General features: G+C 37.5%; 1 long non-coding RNA gene and 1 pseudogene across 1 annotated transcript in view; one reads left to right on the forward strand and one right to left on the reverse strand.

The window, feature by feature from the left end:
* Positions 1-7,264: 7,264 nt before the first annotated feature.
* Positions 7,265-21,177, reverse strand: part of LOC144377550 (uncharacterized) — a 37,138-nt gene continuing 23,225 nt past the window's right edge. Inside the window, exon 4 of the long non-coding RNA XR_013438545.1 lies at positions 7,265-7,314. This is a non-coding gene — a long non-coding RNA (uncharacterized LOC144377550). The remainder of the gene's footprint in view (positions 7,315-21,177) is intronic.
* Positions 19,379-19,890, forward strand: LOC101968895 (ubiquitin-ribosomal protein eS31 fusion protein pseudogene; annotated as a pseudogene).

Consider the following 21,177-nt stretch of genomic DNA (forward strand, 5'->3'; position numbering starts at 1 on the left):
TTGATAAAAATCTTTAACAGAATTAAAATCTATTTCAGGCATCAAAAATAGAATTTTGATTATGTCTGTGCATTCATGGTTTCTTGGTGGGAGGGGGAATATAAAACTCTTTGCCCATTTGCCTGTATTTATCTGCCAAGCCTTTTTTCTATATCCCTATCTCCTCACCCCCGCCTCCATAGCTCTCATATTTCCAGGACTAAAAGACAAAACCAGGGGCTGGTTACTGCAACAGTATCATTTATTTGTGTTCTTCAAGCAGCCTGCAACACAGCCAGAAGATAATGGACACCTCATTTATTCAAGCTCTGAATGATCATATTTAATTCCCTGTGACAGCTGTCTTCCCCACATTAGCATTGCAAATAAGTTTGGTTTTGTAATGGCCTTCTATTGAACATGATTCAATTATGTGTGGTCCGTATCGAGGCAGGATACGGTCTTAGTATCTATAGCAATATTTCTGCAAGCTGCTGCTCTTTACACTGCTCACATTTAATCTGGCTGTTTACCACAATGCTTTCCTTGAACTATATTGAACTCCCTACACTTTCAAATAAAATAAAGAGGAATGAATGTAATTTGAAAAAGCAGTTACTGGGCATATAGATATTGCATATCTCCTCCCCTTTACATATGTAATCAACCTGGAAGCACTTTGAAAAAATTGCCCGATTGTCCCATTTTAAAACCCAGATAATAAAATCATTATGGCCAATTAAACGATTAAACAATGCTAGACACACTGGGGTTCAATGCCTGGTTTTGCATATCACTAACAACACACTGTCAAGCATTGAGGCAATCAGTCTGAATTCAGAGTCGTTTTTATGCAATGGAGGTGAGAAACCTATGCTTGGAAGAAAAGCAGTTTCTCCATGGACTGAAGGAAGATTCCAAGGCAACCTGATCTGAGTGAAGGCTGGAAAGGCAGCCCTCTCTGCTCAAAAATGTACTACTCACCAATTGGCTCCTGCCTCCAGAAGTTCATCTGCAGATGTAGCACCACCTGCATTTCCAAGAGGTTCCTCAAACTTGGCAGCTGTGGAACCAGCATGTTTTGTAAAAACAAAAGAAGCAGCTGGGTAGAACAGAGGGATATCCATCCAGAGTCCACAAGATGTCATTGCAGACCCTATGTCCCAATGACCTGAGGTCATCTTGGCTGGCTGGGGACAGTTTTGTCCAGTGTGACTTCTGGACAAAAGCTCTGAGGTTTTTTATAACTGATGTTATAAAGGAGCACTACCTCCTGACACTTAAAATTTCCAGGTGGTGTTACCAGACTCCACCAGGTGTAACGATCAGGGCTAGTCACAGGGCTAGTTTTCCTCAGCAAGAATGAGTAAGTGGCAGGTAGGGTTAGAAGCAGAATCTGACAGTCTTGGCTCATTCCTTTCCCCCCCCTTTGGCTCTGCCTGCTTGCAGGGAGGGTGCATTAGGGTCTGATGTCCTGGTCATGTATGGAACTTAGTTCAGCAGAGCTGCCAAGGAGGCCTGACATTTATGAGGTTATGTTCAATTCAGGGAAGGGTTAATAAGCACGCTTGACACCACCTGGTCATGTCCAGCTTTTCTCAGTTTAAAACACAAACAGCAACAATAATAAAAAAAAGTTGGTGCAGTATTCTTTCAGGAAGGAGAAGAGGAAGGAAGAGAAGGTAACCAACAGGGAACCTCTTACACCTGGCAGGTAAATCCTTCACCTGGTATTTGACATTAACTTCATGTGGAATAATACTTCTCAGATTTCAGCATGTATGCATATCCCCTGGAGAGCTTGTAAAAATGTAGATTTTTTAATTAATAATCTTGGATGCAGCCTGAGAATCTACATTTCTAACAAGTGCTTAGGTGATGCCAATAGTACTGTCCTTGGACCACACTTTGGTAGCAAGAATTTAAAATGTGGTATTCAGAATTGGGAGAACTCAGGACAGACCCAGGTGCAATAGAGGGGGAGGTAGAATATTCTATACCTTATTCCTTTTCCTCTTAATGTGGGGCTCTTCAATTTTTAGTATGGATTAGAATCACTTGCAAAGTTCATAAACTCCTTACTGAGACTTACTACCAGAAATTTCTCTTCATCAGGTCTAGGATAACACCCAGAGATCTGCATTTTTAAGAAGACTTTTAACATATAGTTTAGCATGTTATTCTCATGCATATAGTTTTCCAATTACATTATGCACTGGCTAAGCAGTCAGAGGATTCTTGTCTAGAAATATTCAACAATAATGCTACCCTTGCTTTCATATAGCCCCTTACATGTTACTAAGTACTTTCACATCAATGATTTGACTTGATCTTTAAATAGCAAGTGTGCCTCTAGTTAAAAGACACAGCAGGTTTAATACATGTTTAAGGCCACATGGCTACTTACTAGGTTCAACCAGCTCAATACAAGAACTGGTTCAGTTTTAGCACTAAAAATCATGTGTCCTGGAAATGCCTTCAGTCCCAGCAAACTGGGACTGTTAGTCACCTTATTCCTTAGTCACATGGCTAAAAGAAAAACCCAGGTTCTTCTCAATTCAATGTGGTAAACATGCCAGACACAAACACAATAGTAACAGAAGATGACTGGTTTGAACAGAAATGGAATTTATTGGAAGACACTGGATAGTTCACAAAGTTCCAGGGAAGACTACAAAACCAAGATCCGAAAATGAGCAGGAATAAGGATGACCAGGAAACCAGAACCACTGCTACATAAACCCTTACAACAAAACTCACCAATGACAGCATACTAAGCCATAAATGCCCCAGGTTACTCCACCCAAGGCCCTACTGTCCCTATAAAGCAGATCTTACTATCACTGTTCCTGTTGACCCATGGAACATCACTTTCCCTGATTCTCTTTTGTTTGTTGCCCAATTTGAATGAAGATCAGGGCAAGTGCACCTGATTGGCCAAGCCTCAGTCACAAGTCTGTATCATATTGGCATGAAAAGCTGAGAAATTAAGTATCAATCATTTTCAACTTTGAGAAACCTCCTATAATATAGGAAAGGGACTCCAATAGTAGAAGCCAAAAAAGAAAACAACAGATATATTCTCTGGCATTAGAAAGTCAATCTAATGATGAAAAGAATACTATGATTCTCAAAATTTACCTTTAAAGGTACACCTTTTATATATCCAAATGAAATGAAATTAGGATGTCAAAGAAATATTTGCACTGCTGTATTTATTGTAGTACTATTCACAACAGCAAAGATACAGAATCAACCTAAGAATCCATCCATGGATGAATGAATAAAGAAAATATGGAGTATAAACACAATAGGATGGTATTTGGCCTCAAAAATGAAGGGAATTCTGTCATTTGTGATAATGTGAATGAACCTGGAGGACATTATGCTAAGTAAAATAACCCAGGCACAGAAAGACAAATATGTGCATGATTGCACTTGTATGCAGAATCTAAAAATGTCACTCTCATGAAAGCAGAGTAGAATGGTGGTTGCAAAAAAACTGTATACATCAAAACTTCACACTGCACACTGAAAATACATGTAATTTTTATATCATTTATACTTTAGTAAAGCTGGGGGTGGGAGAGGAAAGGAAGCAAAGAAGCAAGCTGGGTACGGTGGCACACGCCTATAATCTCCACTATTCAGGAGGCTAAGGCAGGAGGATCATGAGTTCACAGCTAGCCTGGGCAACTTTGGGAGATCCTACACCAAAAAATAAAAAGGGCTACAGAGGTAGCTCAGTGCTAGAGCACTCCTGGAAGCAATGCTTAGAACTAGAAAAAGAAGAGAGAGAGAGAGAGAGAGAGAGAGAGAGAGAGAGAGAAAGAGAGAGAGAATAAGAACGAGGAGGAGGAGGAGGAAGAGGAGGAGGAAGAGGAGGAGGAGGAGAAAAAAAAAGAAAACCACCTATTATTTTTAAATCCGCAAATTTGACATCAATGAAAAAGTTCTATAATAGTTTTCCCAAATTGCTACTTATGTTCTCCAAAGACATCAGACAAAAACCATGGCCATAGATTTTCTTTTCTGCCTTTGACTAGAGAAGCTCACTAGGGAGGGAAGGATACTGGTATCTTAAAAAGAACAGTTTACAGGCTGGGGGTGTGGCTCAGTCATAGAGCACTTGCTTGGCTTGTGTGAGGCACTGGGCTCAATCCTCAGCACCACATATCAATAAATAAAATAAAGGTCCATTAACAACTAAAAAAGTATTTTTTTTAAAAAAAACAGGTTATAGTTCAACCCACAAAGAATTACAGAGATGGAGGCATCATAAAACAGAAAAATGAGTGAGAATGTGAGCCCCTTCTCTTTAATCATAGAGCAAGGATAAATAAGAAAACAGCATACTCACTGAGATGAACTTAATGTTGATAGTTCACTAAACACTATACTCACTGAGGGAATTTTTCATCTAAAACACCAAGTCTATCATAACAGATGTAATAGCTCTCTTGTTGCCTCTTAGGCTTGAGGAATCCTTTGGCAGATGCCTCCCCATTGTATCTCAATTCTTCACTGGTCCCTTTGTTGATTCTCTGTAGCCATTTTCTCAGGAATATGAAGTAAATCATTCTAGTTTCTTCCTCCAGGCATCTGCTGATAGGTCTACTCCAACTCATTCATTTTCCCAAAGCTTTACTACAATTCTTAAAAGAATATTTGATTTTCTTTCCCTTCTTTGTTTTTATTTTGTTTTGGCTTGTATCTCCCAAGTGGCACTCTTGGGATTCTAATGACACGCTCTCTTGTTAGCTTCAATGACACCCCTGAGCTCAACCCACCCTGTACTTTCATCTCTGAGTTTTTCACATGCCAGGATGATATCACTCCAGTGCCTGGAAAGATACATAAACTAGTCTCTTCTTCCTTTGGAGAAAAAAACTTCTTGTTCTTTTTTTTTTTTTAATTGACACAATATCTTTATGCTTGTTTGTTTATTTTTTTAGGCGGTGCTGAGGATCGAACCCAGGGCCTCACACATGTGAGGCAAGCACTTTACCACTGAGCTATAACCCTGGCCCCAAAAAGAGACTCGAAAGAAAATTAAACATAGTTCCAACATGAATTAAGGCAGGATAAACCCAAAATATTGTTACCATGTCCTTCACCACAGTGTCTTAATCTGTGCAGCTATAACAAAATACCTGATGCTGGGTAATTTATAAATAGCATGAAATTATTTCTGATAGTTCTGGAAGACAAGAAGTCTAAGATTAAGACACCAGTAGATTCATTTGCTTCCTTTGCCCAATATGGTACCTTTTTTGCTATATCCTCACATGGAAGGCAGAAGATCAAGAGGGTTTATTAAAAAAAAAAAAAAAAAAAACACTTAACTCCCTCCCATAAGCACCTTTATAATGACACCTAATCCCATTCATGATGGCTTGGCATCGTGACTTAATCTACTTCTGCAGACCCTACTTTTTAATTCTATAACCTAGTTGATTGGGTTCAACATCAAGAAACTAGGAGAATGCATACATTCAGACCACAGTACATATCTGGGACACCCATATTCTCCAATAGCTACTATGGTCCAGTCATCCAGAGTCCCTACTCTCCACCTGGTCTTAGTGAATTAAGCTGTTAGCCAAATCAAAGACTCAAGATAAATATAGTCACTTCTTAAGTGTAGCTTAGTAAAAAGCATCCCTTTTGTCCATTTTCATTAGCAAACAGAAAGCACAATACCAAAAAGCAGTTTGTCAAGTAAAAAATGCAGAAGTCATCACAGAGAAAGTTCTAAAATCCTGCATTGTGTGGATAACCCTCACTCTGTAAATACAAAGGCACTTTGATTTTACCCCACCCAGTCAACCCTTCCCCCAGCTGGCTGCAGCAAACCCTGGCAACTTTACCACATCTCCCGTTCCTTTTAATTCTTTACACTCTCCCAAGATACCTGAACTCCATTTCTGTGGCTTGCAATTATGGATTTTTGTGCCCTGGAAGTGACCTGACTAGATTGTTTTCCAGATTCATCTCCAGACTTTGCACTTTCCTTACTGAAACCCCTTTTCCCAGGGCCCCCATTCCTCCTTCACAGTTCTCTCTCAGCCACAGGAGGTGAGCTGCACCTCCTCTTCCCACACAAAAGCCATCTGCAACAGAACCTGGCATGAGCACAAAGTCTCACTTCAGAAACTTCTGCAGAGGCCAGAGGAGGCCCTGACCGTGACTGTGAGTCTCTGGGGACCCCCAAACCACTTCAGAATACTCCAAACCAATCTTTCAGGCACTTCTCAGGAGGCTGGCTCCACTTCAGAAAAGTACCCTGCACTGAAAGACATATTTTCCATTGGTAACTAGTGCCGTTAATGAGAGAGCTGGACACACTGGCACTACAGAAATTAGCCAGAATTTAATTCTGCCAATAAATTGCCTTGGGCTTGATGGTGCACCATGTGTATCCCTTAGGGGCTACTTTAAATTGTAGGTATGTTTTTAAGTCTTCAGAAATCAGACTGAATTGGTTGGAAGGCTGCAATAAAATGTCTTTGCTATAATAAAGCTAAATCTGTTCAGCACTTGGCATCTCTTCTGCAACAATTTGACACACCCCAACACATGCCTGTTTGTAAGGGAAGTAAGATGAGCCACACAATGGCAATCTGTGCTGCATACTCCTTTCTTTCTTGTACATTCTGCATTTTTATTTCTTACATTGCCATCTTTAGAATTACCTATTAATATGAGTAAATGTGATTTGTTTGACTTAAAATCAAGTAGATTTTTCCAGAGATTAACAAATCATTGTTTATATTCATCACTTAAATTCTCTTGTTTTGAATAGTTTTTTTCTGATTAAGTGCATTTTATCCAGGCTTCAAACATATAGTGTTGACAATGTAAACAACTAGGAATAAGTGAATGTACAGCATTTACTTTTTTAATTTTGAGGAAAAAAAATTGCAATTATTTCATGCTCCCAATTTTGCAATGTTATATCCCCACTGGAAAATAATGTGGCCTTTCTCAGTGCTTTAACTTTACCAGGATGCCTCAGTCACCTCCCTCCTATAAGATGCACTGTGTTCTTTATTTCTAACAACCTACTCTCATCTGCTCACATATGAGAAAGACCTCCATTCCAGAAACAGTAGCTACAATAAAAAATTAAATCAAAATGTCAACATTCCTTCCAATTATGTTTAAACATTTATATACATACAAATGCATCTATTTAAAATCTGTATATACACACATTACTTTTTGTTTTATAAGTTTGAGAATCATACTATATATATTATTTCATAACTTTCAATTTTTCACTTACCAACATCAATGAGCAAATTTTCTATGCATGCTTATGTTTGTCCATACCTAAAAAATAGATTTATAAAGTTTATTTTACATGAACAAAATAAATACTAAATACAAAATAAATACAAAACTACTTTATCTAGAAATACATGAAAAATCTAAAGGACTAGGTTATTCCATTAACTAAGTTTTAATTTGCTTCTTTCTGTTTAACAAACAATTAGATAATCAAATTTGTCTTTTCTGCTAAAAAATAAACAGCATTCAGAACAAAGTAATTTTATTCCCAGAGTTGGGGGGAAGACAAGAATTTATATTAAATTATTTAATGTATTTATGTCATCAAAAATGATTAAATGTCTAGTAATTCATTCATCATATTATATTGTTTTATGCTGATATAAGTGAAACCTGTGAAAAAACATTAAATGCTTCTAAACACATCCTCCACCTATATACAACATGATACTCCAACAGAAAAGGAAGAAATGGTTCTATACAAAAGTACAAACTCTATCCTGTAAAGCTGAATCAGAAACTACATAGAAATCAAGAGTTATATGTCCCTGTTCTTTTTTATTTTAACCGTACAAACAATTTAGCACTGGAAAAGAGATCCCAGATCCATTCAAGCATGGATGAAAAAATCCATTGTCTCTAAAAAATAAATCATTTTCTTAAAACAGCTGCCAAAGAGAAGCCACCAGCTGGCCTGATGGTTTGGCCAGCAAAGCCAGCTAATGTGGAGATGATTATAAATGGCAGCATCCCAGAGACCTGGGCATCCCCTACCAGAGTGTGCTGAGTAAGTGGCAAGCAACTTCAGGCCCCCTGGGCAAATCTCCATCTTTTCAGGCTATCTTGCACACAATGCACAGAACTGTTGGCAGTCAACTCTGGTTATAGCACCTTCCAACCATTTTCCCACATGTGAATTCTGAGCATGGGTTTGAATACATGAGGCTAAAGCAGTCTGCTCTATTGTACCATAGTCTCATTCTCTGAAAGCAACCAGGTGAATACATGGTCTCAAGCCCTGGGTCCAAGGTGCAACTTTGACCAAAAGAGGTACGATAATGAAATTTTACTGCCTCAAATGTTATGTGGTAGTTCAAGGTAGGTTGCCACTGTCCAGATTCAATCCGAGGAAATTCCCTACCAAACTGTAGCATAGGAGATTCCTCACCAGAAACCATGACTTCCTACAAGAGTGGTTTTCCAACTTGACCACCTTGTACCCAGGAACGAGGTAGAGAGACTTAAAACAATAGAAATTTTCAAGCTACACAGGTCCTCCACCATAGCTATTCACTGTCTTCTTCCCCCACTCCCAACTCATATAAAGTTTACTGAGTCTGTTGCATTAAATGGCTCCTTCTACTTCAGAACAACCCCCCCCTCCTACTTCACAAAGAAGGTATAAACTTCCTCAAGCCTAATCTCTCCCCTCAACCCTCGCCACACACCACAGATTGACCACATCTTTGCCTCCTTCCTCTCTCCCCAAGCCCACGCTTTTATTCTTCCCCTCTCACCTCATTCAGAATCCCAGCAATTAAACTCCTTTAACTTCAGTCTTTTCCATTTTACAGGTACCTTCGCCACAGCCCACCAATATATTCAGGCTCTTGGCTCCCAGACTACTTTTAGCTTCCAGTTGTTTTCCTTGTCTTTACAACCAAACTTCTTAAAAAAGGACCCTACCCTAGCCCTCTATCCTTAACCTTGCCCACATATCTTTTTATTAAAAATTCTTTATACAAATCATCCAAGTTGAACCCTATTTTCTACCAGAGATCTGATGGTACACTTACTATATCTCTTTCATCTTTAAAATCAGAACTGCAACACTGCATTACAAAGGATGATGGGTAAGCCACTGTAACAGAGAACCCTAACTATGGTGGTTTACCATAGATGATCATTCCATTCTTGCTCTAACAGTCCTGAGATCACAGGATCAGTTATCAGGGCAGCCGTGTTTCATGTGATCCCTTGGAGAACCAAGATTTTTCTGTAATGTTGGTTCATCAGAACTTGATATACATGAAAATCACCTGAACTCTTGCTAAAAATTAAGATTCTGATTCTCAGGGATAGGGCCTGAGATTCTGCATTTCTAGCAAGTTCCCAGATGATGCCAGGCTGCTAGACTATGAATCATACTTTGAATAGCAAGACTTTAGGGTGTTGTATGATCTCCTTGATCAAACCTGGGCCCCAGGAACCTCCATATTGCAGACCTCAGAAGGGGGAAGAGAACATGTAAAAGACTGCACATGTCCAGTGTTGTAGGACCCAGACTCAGAAGTAGCCCCCATCTGCTCACATTTCACTGGCAAACATTAATCATATGGCCACATTTGGATGCAAACAAGAGTGGGGACCAAGATATCTTGATCAATAATAGTATTTTCTGAGAGGGACTGAGAATAGAGATCAGACATATTTGAGTATGAAGCACTCTCCAAAACCAAGACAATTATTGGAAAATAGTCAGATATTTCAACTACATTGAAGTTAAAGGTATAACATGGTAATGGCTAAAAGTGGTTGTTTTTAGGAACCTCAGGAGGCTGGCTTGAATCGCACAAACATGACCCTAGGAAGGCAAGTACATCCCTAACAGAAATAATAGTCCAGGACATTTGGGATTCAGAAGTAGGCATAGGAATCCCTTGCCCTTGCTGGGACTTGCCCTACTTTTGGCTGTGTTGGAGTTCCATACATTCGTATACAATTCAGAACATAGTGCAAGACTTGGTCCCAAGATGCCTGAGCTGAAGGCAACCAGAGTACCACTATGACGTTTATCTAAAAGTTTTATCTGAGCTAAAGCACAGGATTTGAAGCAAGACCTTTTGATTTTAAATCCCAGTACTGCTACTTTCTGTGTGAGCTGAGGCAAACTATTTAATCTCTCTGTGCCTCAATTTCTTCAGCTGCAAAATGAGGATAAACACAGTGCTTACTTCATAGTGAATTTTGAAGATTAGGTGATGCATTTAAAAATTATACAATGTGTGATGTTAAATCTCTACCAATTTATTTCCTTAAAATATTAACCTCACCAACACAGGCTGAGGTTCATTCCTTTTGTCCTCTTTCACCCCAGACATGAAGAACAAGCCAGCTAGATTCTATAGATGACCCTGACAACTTCGCATGCACTAATATGATGGATGTGGATGAAACATCTCTCAAATTACACTTGTAAACAAGGGCCCAAATACAACTTCTCATTAATTTCACCCATGTCCAACTCTAAAAGAGTACAAAGAAAGCATTCCAATCAACACTGAAAACTTTGAGGTTTCTGAGGCATCACTAAGAATTCATGATGAGTTTAAATCATATTATTGTTTTCTCTCTCCCTACACTTGCCCTGGTTAAAAATTTTTTGTGAAATTGGGTTTATATACCAAGAACAATCTTGAAGAGAGAAATAATTAACAAGTATTTAAATAAATGTAGAGGTAGAGTTTGAAAGGATCTCATCCTAGCTGAAGAGTATTGAGGAGGTAAGGCAGACCCATGCTTTTGGGGACAAGGGAAAATACAGGGCTAATGGCTTATTGAAGTATCCTAGCTCTTTCATAAGCATCTTCTGACAAAACCATCTATTCCCCTGAAGGTGTTTTCTTATATCACTGTCATACGCATTCTACCACTCAAAATTAGTGTCCACATCAATCCAATCAATCACAATGCCACATGACAGAGTTACAGCAAATGTCCATTCATTAAGGAACTTCCTCTATTAGAAATGGAAGGCCCAAAATAGGTTAGGATTGGATTATTTCATCCAATCAATCCCTCAATCTAGGCAACAAATATTTATAGCTTCCTATCATGTGCCTGCTACTGAAGAGATAAGGCACTAAGTCCAGAGAATGTAAGGTCACACCGTTACTTTCAAACTCTGGATCAGAGGCCATGTCTGCTGATCCCTGGCCAAGGTATTCTCCATCATACCCTGCTGCTCCTAAAGATCCCCTTAAAGGCTCTAAGAACATGGTTAATTAATATCAGCTGCAGCTTTTAACTTCAGCAAGCAAATTCCTAATTGAAAAGAATACCACATAGAAATACACAAAGAAAATCATCTTTCCTGTGGGTCAGTTAAGCACATAAGAGGCTGATAGAAGCAAGATCACCACCCTTAATGAGTACCACCTATATACTAGGGCCTATTCTAACCGCTTTAGCTATACTGTCCCATTTAATCCTCACAACCACTCTCTCAGACAGGAGAGAGATAACATTGTTATTCCCAGGCTAAGATGAGGAAACACGTTTAAAGAGGTTAAACAACAACAACAACAACAAAAAAAAAAAACAGATTCAGGATCTCTGGTCCAGGATCTCATAGCCAGTAAGTAGTAGAACCCCACCTTAAACTCAGCATTTCCCAACAAAAGCCCAAACTGTTTTCTACAGCTCTTATGGCACAGTAATTTAATGAAATAAACAACTCATTGTGCTTCCGTTTCTGAGACCACAAGAGCTTTGGCATATACAAGTCACAGAGGATTATTAAATACTCTAATTATGAAACTGTCAGATGGGGGTTATTTGTCTTGATGCATTATGGACCCCCCTGGGCTCTAGCCACTAAGTTGGTTTTTTTTTTTGGGGGGGGGTGCAAAAATAGGAACAAAAGTGACAATATTTTAAATCAAACAGGACCTGTTAGTTATACTGTGCCTATAACACTATGTAAATCTAAAGAGGTTTCCACTAATTCACAGAGCTGCCTTATACACCAGTTTTTCTCTAAAGTAGAGAAACCATGTTTGAAGCATGTCGGACACTCCAGCATAATAGAGAACCCTACCGTCAAGGGATTTCCCGTGTATCTGTAATGTTCCACTAATTAAGTCTTAGAGGCATTTAAGACTGTCTTCAATGTGTATACCTACAGTGCAGCCATAAAGAAAAAATCCATTTCAGTGAGTCATGTACCAACAATAGTGAGCAAATGGATTTGAATTGTTAGGGTCCATAATGATATGAAATGTAGTTTCCTCTCCATGAAAAAGATTACTTGTTCAGACATGCAGCTTATAGAAGCCAACTTTAGTGAAATATATAATTTTTTCCTTGTGGTGCATCAAATAACTTAACACACATACCATTTGGCTGGCTATGACATTTTTACCAGAAAAATCCAGAAGTGAAAGGAGCAAACTTCTTGGGAATGTGCTCAAGGAAGAGAAAATAGAAGACAATTTTGCTTCCAGACGTAAAAGAAGAAACATAAGGAAAACATTAATAAAAAACACCAGTGCTACATTTTTGCTTCTTCACAGCTGGTTTTATCTGCAAACAAATCTCATTACTCAATAACCCTAAATAAATTAAAACAAATAACCACTATTATGTGTCACTGCCTATGATTTTCTATTCCAAAGTTGCACAAATTGCTTTTAAGACTCGGGCTTACGCATGCCTTAATGTAGTAAAGCCAGTATAGCCCAACTTCATATCCATTCATTTAATTAAAGAGCCTACTCTGCAACCAAAATGATCCTGAAACTTATCATGGCCATCTAAGATATGATTTGCAGAAAATGTAAGAATCACAGAGCCTGTAATTTGGTTTAATCTACTTGGATCCAGTTTGCTCATCAGTTAAGCAAGAATATAGATTTTAACCTACAAGTTTACAAAGCAAAAATAAAAATTATTAAAAAGCACTTCTAATAACTGGGGATCAAACTGTTCTGTTTAATATAGACTGAGGCTTGACCATCTCCAGGAATCACAGGGTTCCCAGCTATGCGAAAGCCTCACAGCATCTCTAAAAAGAAGTCATTTCAAATTCTTCCTTTCCAGCCCTTTTCTAGACCCTACAGTGGTCACCTGACTTTTGAGTCAGCCCTCTGAACACTCAATTATGATGTTCTTCACCAAAACTCATAACTTGCAGGAGAAAAATATATTCAAAAACTGAAAATTGGGACTGAGGATGTAGCCCAGAGATATGGTATTTGCTTTGCATGTGCAAGGCCCTGCATTGGATCACCAGCAGCACGAAAACAAGACCCAAAATACCTGAACTTGATAAGAAGAGCAAGATCAGAAAAGGATAAAGTGCTTATGATCAGATAAGGGTTAGAAGCTCATTGAACATAAATCTAAATTGGAGAATTGCCAGGGATTCTTTAAATACTGAAGAGAGGTATTCAAATCACCATTGTACATTTTTCATTCAAGGACACTACTGCCTCCAGGTATCAGGAAGTTCTACTCTATGAGAATATTCTACCATATGCATATCTATTTACTAGTTCATCCACATCCCCCTGCCTTACAGAATTCCTTTCCTCCATGTGTTTATGAAAGCAGAGGCTATAACTGACTGGTTCATTCAAACTTCAGGCAACATACATGGCACACGGTTTGTGCTTATAAATGTTTTCATGATTAACTACTTTATACATTGGTTCATTCATACCTATATCTGAAACTTTGACCTCAAAATATAGACACCTCAAGATTTACTGTCTATTTCACAAACATACTGAGTTTTCCTGAGTCATAAAAATACAAATACAACTCACATGAGTATTACAAGATTCTTCCCTCTATTCTGTTCCATTTTACTTAGCTTTAATGAAACATTAATGATAGGTTTGGTATATGAAAATTTTTTTTAGTTTCATAAAATGGTAGTGGCCTTAGCCTCCCCACCTCCAGGGGAAATTGCCTACCAGTATGAGGAATTAAGTTCTAAATTATATAATCACACATGAATATGGGTCTATTTCAAAGGCCATATTGCAGAGTAACAGAGCAAAAACTATCTGAAACAGATATGTAAAAAGGACTAAGTAAATCACAATATGTTTACTAATATATTTAACAAACCTTCATTATATTTTTTAGATAATGTGTTTTCAAATATATTTTTCTTCTCATTGAACAATAGGCCTTTAGTCTTTTCTACAATGAAATTCTAAGCAAGTGAATCCCCTACTTAAATTACTTTAATGACTTCCCATTGACCTTGCATGCCAGGCCCTCTGCTGGTCCCTGCTTGCCTCCTGAGGGGCATGCCTCACCATTCCTCCATATATTCCAAACTCCAGTTGGACCAGATGACATTCAGTTCTACAAAAATATCAGGTTACTCTCTTCTGAGCTTTCATGATTTCTGGCCTCTGCCCCTGACCTTCCTCTACCTCCTCATTCCCTCTGTCTAAAGCCTGCTTATCTTTCAGATCTCAGTTGAGGTATTACCTCCACCAGAAAGCCTTTTCTGACTGCCCCACTCCTTCCCATCTTGAAACTAGGAGCTACCCCATGCGTCTTTTAATATCCAGATCATACATCTGTACTGTTATAGTCTTACAAAAGTCATTGCTTATCATCCATATGTATTCCTAGATAGCAGCTGCTCCATAAGTAATATTAAATGAGTCCAAGTATGCCTACTAAATGTGAGACAGATGAAGTAAAATCCATGAACTCTCAGAGGGAAAGTAGTACTACTTTCTACCATATGCATTCTATGGAAAATATGGAAAGTAGTACTACTTTCCCTCTGAGAGTTCATGGTTTTTACTTCATCCATGTGCATGAATAATAAAATCACCTTTAGTGGTGTCTACCCTGATGACAGCTAGTTTCTATGAAACTAAAGGCCAAGTTATTGTCTCCATGTAAAGAGCCTTTATAGTCCTTAGTCAACTTTGTATAACAAAGTTGGGAAGATTATAAAAGGACTTACTTTAACCTCATACAAGCAGTCATTGTCCAATACTGTGGTATTAAAATTGTTTTTAAGGTGGGGCTGGGGTGGAAAAAGAAGCAGCTGAGGGAGGAGTTGCTGCTGCCACCACAGCTGCCAAGACTACTGTGACTTGCTGGAGCATGTGAGCTTGGAGGTTGATTTGGCAAAATATTTCATGAAGAGGAAATGAAAAACAACAATGAAAACCAGCAGAGGGAGGTAGCACACTAAAGGAAAAACTAATCAAAGAGGAAAACCAAGTCAAATTAAATAACAAAAATAAACAAATATGGCTGGAAATACAAATCATGTCTCAATAGTAACCCTAAATGTTAATGGCTTAAACTCACCAATCAAAAGACATAGGCTAGTAGATTGGATTTTTAAAAAGATCCAACAATATGCTGCCTCCAGGAGACTTATCTGATAGGAAAAGACATACACAGACTGAAGGTGAAAGGTTGGGACAAATCATACCACTCACATGGACTGCAGAAGCAAGCAGGGGTTTCCATGCTCATATCAAATAGACTTCAAGCGAAAGTTGGACATTACATACAAGGGAACCATACACTAACAAGACATACAATCATAAATATATATGCCCCAAACATTGGTGCAACTATGTTCATCAAACAAACTCTTCTCAAGTTTGAGTCGAACTGACCACAACACAATAATCGTAGGTGACTTTAACACACCTCTCTCACCATTGAAGAGATCTTCCCAACAAAAGTTGAATAAAGAAACTATAGAGCTCAATAACACAATTAATAACTTAGACTTAACTGACATATATAGAATATTTCAACCATCATCAAGTGGAAACACTTTCTTCTCAGCAGCACATGGATCCCTCTCTAAAATAGACCATATAGTATGCCACAAAGCAACTCTTAGCAAATACAAAAAAGTAGAGATACTATCATGAATTTCATCAGATCATGATGGAATGAAATTGGAAATCAACAACAAAATAAAAAATAAAAATTTCTGCATCACATGAAAACTGAACAATATGCTACTAAATGAACAATGGGTTACAGAAGACATCAAGGAGGAGATTAAAAAATTATTAGAAGTAAATGAGAACAAGGACACAACATATTGAAATCTCTGGGACACTGAAAGCAGTACTAAGAGGAAAAATCATTGCATGGAGTTCATTCCTTAAAAGAAGAAAAAGTCAACAAATAAATGACCTCACACTACATCTCATAGCCCTAGAAAAAGAAGAACAAATCACCAGCAAAAGCAGTAGAAGGCAAGAAAAAATTAAAATTAGAGTGGAAATCAATGAAATCGAAACAAAAAGAACAACTGGAAAAACTGACAAAACCAAAAGCTGGTTCTTTGAAAAAATAAATAAAATTTACAGACCCTTAGCCATGCTAACAAAGAAAAGGAGAGAGAGAACTCAAATTACCACCATACGTGATGAAAAAGTCAATATCACAACAGACACTACAGAAATACAGAGGATAATTAGGAATTATTTTGAAACCTTATACTCCAATAAAATAGAAGACATTGAAGGCATTGACAAATTTCTTAAGTCATATGATCTTCCCAGGTTGAGTCAGGAAGATATATACAACTTAAACAGACCAATATCAAGTGAAGAAATAGAAGAAGCCATCAAAAGCTTACCAACCAAGAAAAGCCCAGGACTGGATGGATACACAGCTGAGTTCTACAAGACCTTTAAAGAAAAACTAATACCAATACTCTTTGATTTATTTCAGGAAATAGAAAAAGAGGGAGCACTCCCAAACTCATTCTATGAGGCCAATATCACCCTGATTCCAAAACCAGACAAAGACACTTCAAAGAAAGAAAACTTCAGGCTGATATCTCTAATGAACATAGATGCAAAAATTCTCAATAAAATTCTGGCAAATTGAATACAAAAACATATCAAAAAATTGTGTACCATGATCAAATGGATTCATCCCAAGGATGAAAGGTTGGTTTTAACATACAGAAATCAATAAATGTAATTCATCACATCAATAGACTTAAAGATAAGAATCATATGGTCATCTCGATAGACACAGAAAAAGCATTTGACAAAATACAGCACCCCTTTATGTTCAAAACACTAGAAAAACTAGGGATAACAGGAACATATCTCAACATCATAAAAGCTATCTATACTAAGCCTCAAGCCAACATCATTCTAAACAGAGAAAAAAACGAAAGCATTCCCTCTAAAATCTGGAACAAAACAGGGATGCCTCTTTCACCACTTCTATTCAACATAGTTCTTGAAACACTGGCCAGAGCAATTAGACAGATGAAAGAAATTAAAGGGATATGTATAGGAAAAGAAGAACTTAAATTAGCTCTATTTGCTGATGATATGATTCTATACCTAGAAGACCCAAAAAACTCCACTAGAAAACTTCTAGAACTAGTAAATGAACTCAGCAAAGTAGCAGGATATAAAATCAACACCTATAAATCAAAGGCATTTCTGTATATCAGTGACAAATCCTCTGAAAAGGAAATGAGCAAAACTACCCCATTCACAATATCCTCAAAAAACAAAAATAATAAGATCCTTGGGAATCAACTTAACAAAAGAGGTGAAAGATCTATACAATGAAAACTACAGAACCCTAAAGAAAGAAATCAAAGAAGACCTTAGAAGATGGAAGGATCTACTTTTTTTTTGCTCTTGGATAGGCAGAATTAATATTATCAAAATGACCATACTACCAAAAGCACCATAACAGATTTAATGCAATTCTACTCAAAATCCCAATGGCATTCCTCATAAAAATAGAAAAAAGGAATCACAAAATTCATCTGGAAAAATAAAAGACCCAGATTAGCTAAAGCAATTCTAAGCAGGAAGAGTGAAGCAGGTGGTATCGCTATACCAGACCTTTAATTATACTGCAGAGCAATAGTAACAAAAACAGCATGGCATTGGCACAAAAAAACAGGCCGGTAGACCAATGGTATGGAATAGAGGACACAGAGACTAACTCACAAAATTACAATTATCTTATATTGGACAAAGGTGCCAAAAACTGCACTGGAGAAAAGATAGTATCTTCAACAAATGGTGCTGGGAAAACTGGAAATTCATATGCAACAAAATGAAATTAAACCCCTATCTCTCACCATGCACAAAACTTAACTCAAAATGGATCAAGGACCTAAGAATTAAAACCAGAGACTCTGCATCTAATAGAAGAAAAAGTAGGCCCTGATCTTCATCATGTGGGATTAGGCCCCAACTTCCTTAATAAGACTCCTGTAGTGCAAGAATCAAAACCAAGAATCAATAAATGGGATGGAATAAAACTAAAAAGTTTCTTCTCAGCAAAAGAAACAATCTGTGAGGTGAATAGAGAGCCTACATCCTGGGAGCAAATTTTTACCCCTCACACATCAGATAGAGCACTATAGACCTCACATAAAAAAATATACTTCATATAAAAAATCTCAAACAGCTAAACACCAAAAAAAACAAATAACCCAAACAACAAATGGGCCAAGGGCCTGAACAGACACTTCTCAGAAGAGGATATACAATAAATCAATAAATATATGAAAAAAATGCTCATCATCTCTATCAATCAGAGAAATCCAAATCAAAACTACTCTAAGATATTCATCTCACTCCAGTCAGAATGGCAGCTATTATGAAGACAAACAACAATAAGTGTTGGTGGGGAAAAAGGTACATTCATACATTGCTGGTGGGACTGCAAATTGGTGCAGCCAATATGGAAAGCAGTATGGAGATTCCTTGGAAAACTGGGGATGGAACCACCATTTGACCCAGGTATTCCTCTTCTCAGACTATACCCAAAGGACTTTAAAACAGCATACTACAGGGACATAGCCACATCAATGTTTATAGCAGCACAATTCACAATAGCTAAACTGTGGAGCCAACCTAAATGTCCTTTAGTGGATGAATGAATAAAAAAAATGTGGCATATATACACAATGGAATTTTACTCAGCATTAAAAAAGAACAAAATCATGGCATTTGCAGGTAAATGGATGGCATTGGAGAAGATAATGCTAACTGAAGTCAGCCAATCCCCAAAAAACAAATGCTGAATGTTTTCTCTGATATAAGGAGGCTGACTCATAGTGGGGTAGGGAGGGGGAACATGGGAGGATTAGATGAAGTCTAATTAGGGAAGAGGAGACGGAGGGAAAGGGAGGAGGCAGGGGATTGGCAAGGATGGTGGAATATGATGGACATCATTATACAAAGTACATGTATGAAGACTTGAATTGGGTGCCAACATACTTTATATACAAACAGAGATACAAAAAAAATGTGGTATATACGTGTATTAAGAATTGTAATGTGGCTTTCCAACCCGCCATCTATGGTGGGACCACCGCTACAGTGAGATGCAGATTTTCGTAAAAACCCTTACAGAGAAGACTATTACAATGGAGGTTGAACCAGATACTATAGAAAATGTAAAGGCCAAGATCCAGGATAAGGAAGGAATTCCTCCTAATCATCAAAGACTAATCTTTGCTGATAAGCAACTGGAAGATTGACGTACTGAGTCTGACTACAACATTCAGAAGGAGTCCACCTTTCATCTGGTGCTGAGGCTTAATGGTGGTGCTAAAAAAAAAAAAAAAAAAAGGAAGAAGAAGTCTTACACCACTCCCAAGAAGAATAAGCATAAGAAAAGAAGGTTAAGTTGGCTATCCTGAAATATTATAAGGTGAATGAAAATGGCAAAATTAGCAGCTTTCGATGTGAGTGCCCTTCAGATGAATGTGGTGCTGGAGTTTTATGGCCAGCCACTTTGACAGACACCACTGTGGCAAGTGTTGTCTGACTTACTGCTTCAACAAACCAGAAGACAAGTAATTTGTATGAGATAATAAAATACATGAACTAATAAAAAAAAGAATTGTAATGCAAAAAAAAAAAAAGTACATGTATAAAGGCATAAATTGGCCTGAACATACTTTATATACAGAGATATGAAAAATTGTGCCCTATATGTGTAATAAGAATTATAATGCTTTCCACTGCTGCCGTGTATTTTTAAAAAATAAAATTAATTAAAATTGCTTTTAAGAGTTAATTTTTGGAAAGTTTCCATTGCTTATGCAAGAATTACATAGTTCATCACATACTGACATGTCACATGATTACATGAAACTATATTAAGAGAGCCTTTTATTTGCCATCATTTTAAATGTATAGTGTCTGGTTTTTTAATCTCTGCACATGACAATCAGCAAATGTATAATGATGATAATAATAATCATGATGATAATAGTAATAGAAGTAAAATAATCTATAAGCAAATGACATATATCTAAGAGCTCCAAGTTGCCCTCTAAAGGATTTAAATGTGTTTTATGTGAGGCTTGTTTTCATAGCCGGACAACATCATGAAAGAAATTCCCAGTTTTAAAAAGAAAACCAATTCTGAAAGATGTTGTTGACACTTGTGACCCCATGGAAATTATTTCAATCTGTGGGCAATTTGTTTTCCGTCTTTGTGTATGGCACAGAAAATTCAGTCAGCTCGCTGTCACACAACACCTATCTCTGCAGTCACTCTCTTTTCTTAGCTCATCAAGATACAAAATAATCTAAGCAAAATGACTACACTGACATTTTCTCCAAATACCATAATAATTGCTAAATTGTACTGACCAGAGACAAAAGGAAATTTTATTTTCTGTTGATCACATACATCTTTTTATACATGAAAACCCACAACACTATCATTCTCCACCAGGCTGCTTCTGCCAACAACTGTGACTGATTGGGATTCACATAAAGCCTTCAGTCTTGTATGAACATGACAAGAGTCAAATTAGGTGGGCTGGAAGCAAAACAAAGAGCAGCAGAAAAGAAATCATCTCAAACTCAGCATTTTGACAGAGCTTCCTTCGTGCCAGCATGCATGCAGCCTCATTAAATGATGTATAGAGGTCAGAGGTTAATCAACTTCAATTTGGCATGCATATTGAGTAGTTTTTAGTCATCATTTTACATTTCCAAATGAGAAGAAACAACAAGCACTTCAAGTTACTGGAGCATTTTCTAATGACAATTTTTAACTCTTCAGAGACACACTTTCTCTTTTAACTTTGGGGAATTTTCCCACTTAAAATCACTATTAAAAAAAATAAGACATGAACATCTAAGTCATCCTTTTGCTTTGTTTTGC

The sequence above is a fragment of the Ictidomys tridecemlineatus genome, chromosome 5 (assembly GCF_052094955.1).
Source record: "Ictidomys tridecemlineatus isolate mIctTri1 chromosome 5, mIctTri1.hap1, whole genome shotgun sequence".
Classification (NCBI taxonomy): domain Eukaryota; kingdom Metazoa; phylum Chordata; class Mammalia; order Rodentia; family Sciuridae; genus Ictidomys; species Ictidomys tridecemlineatus.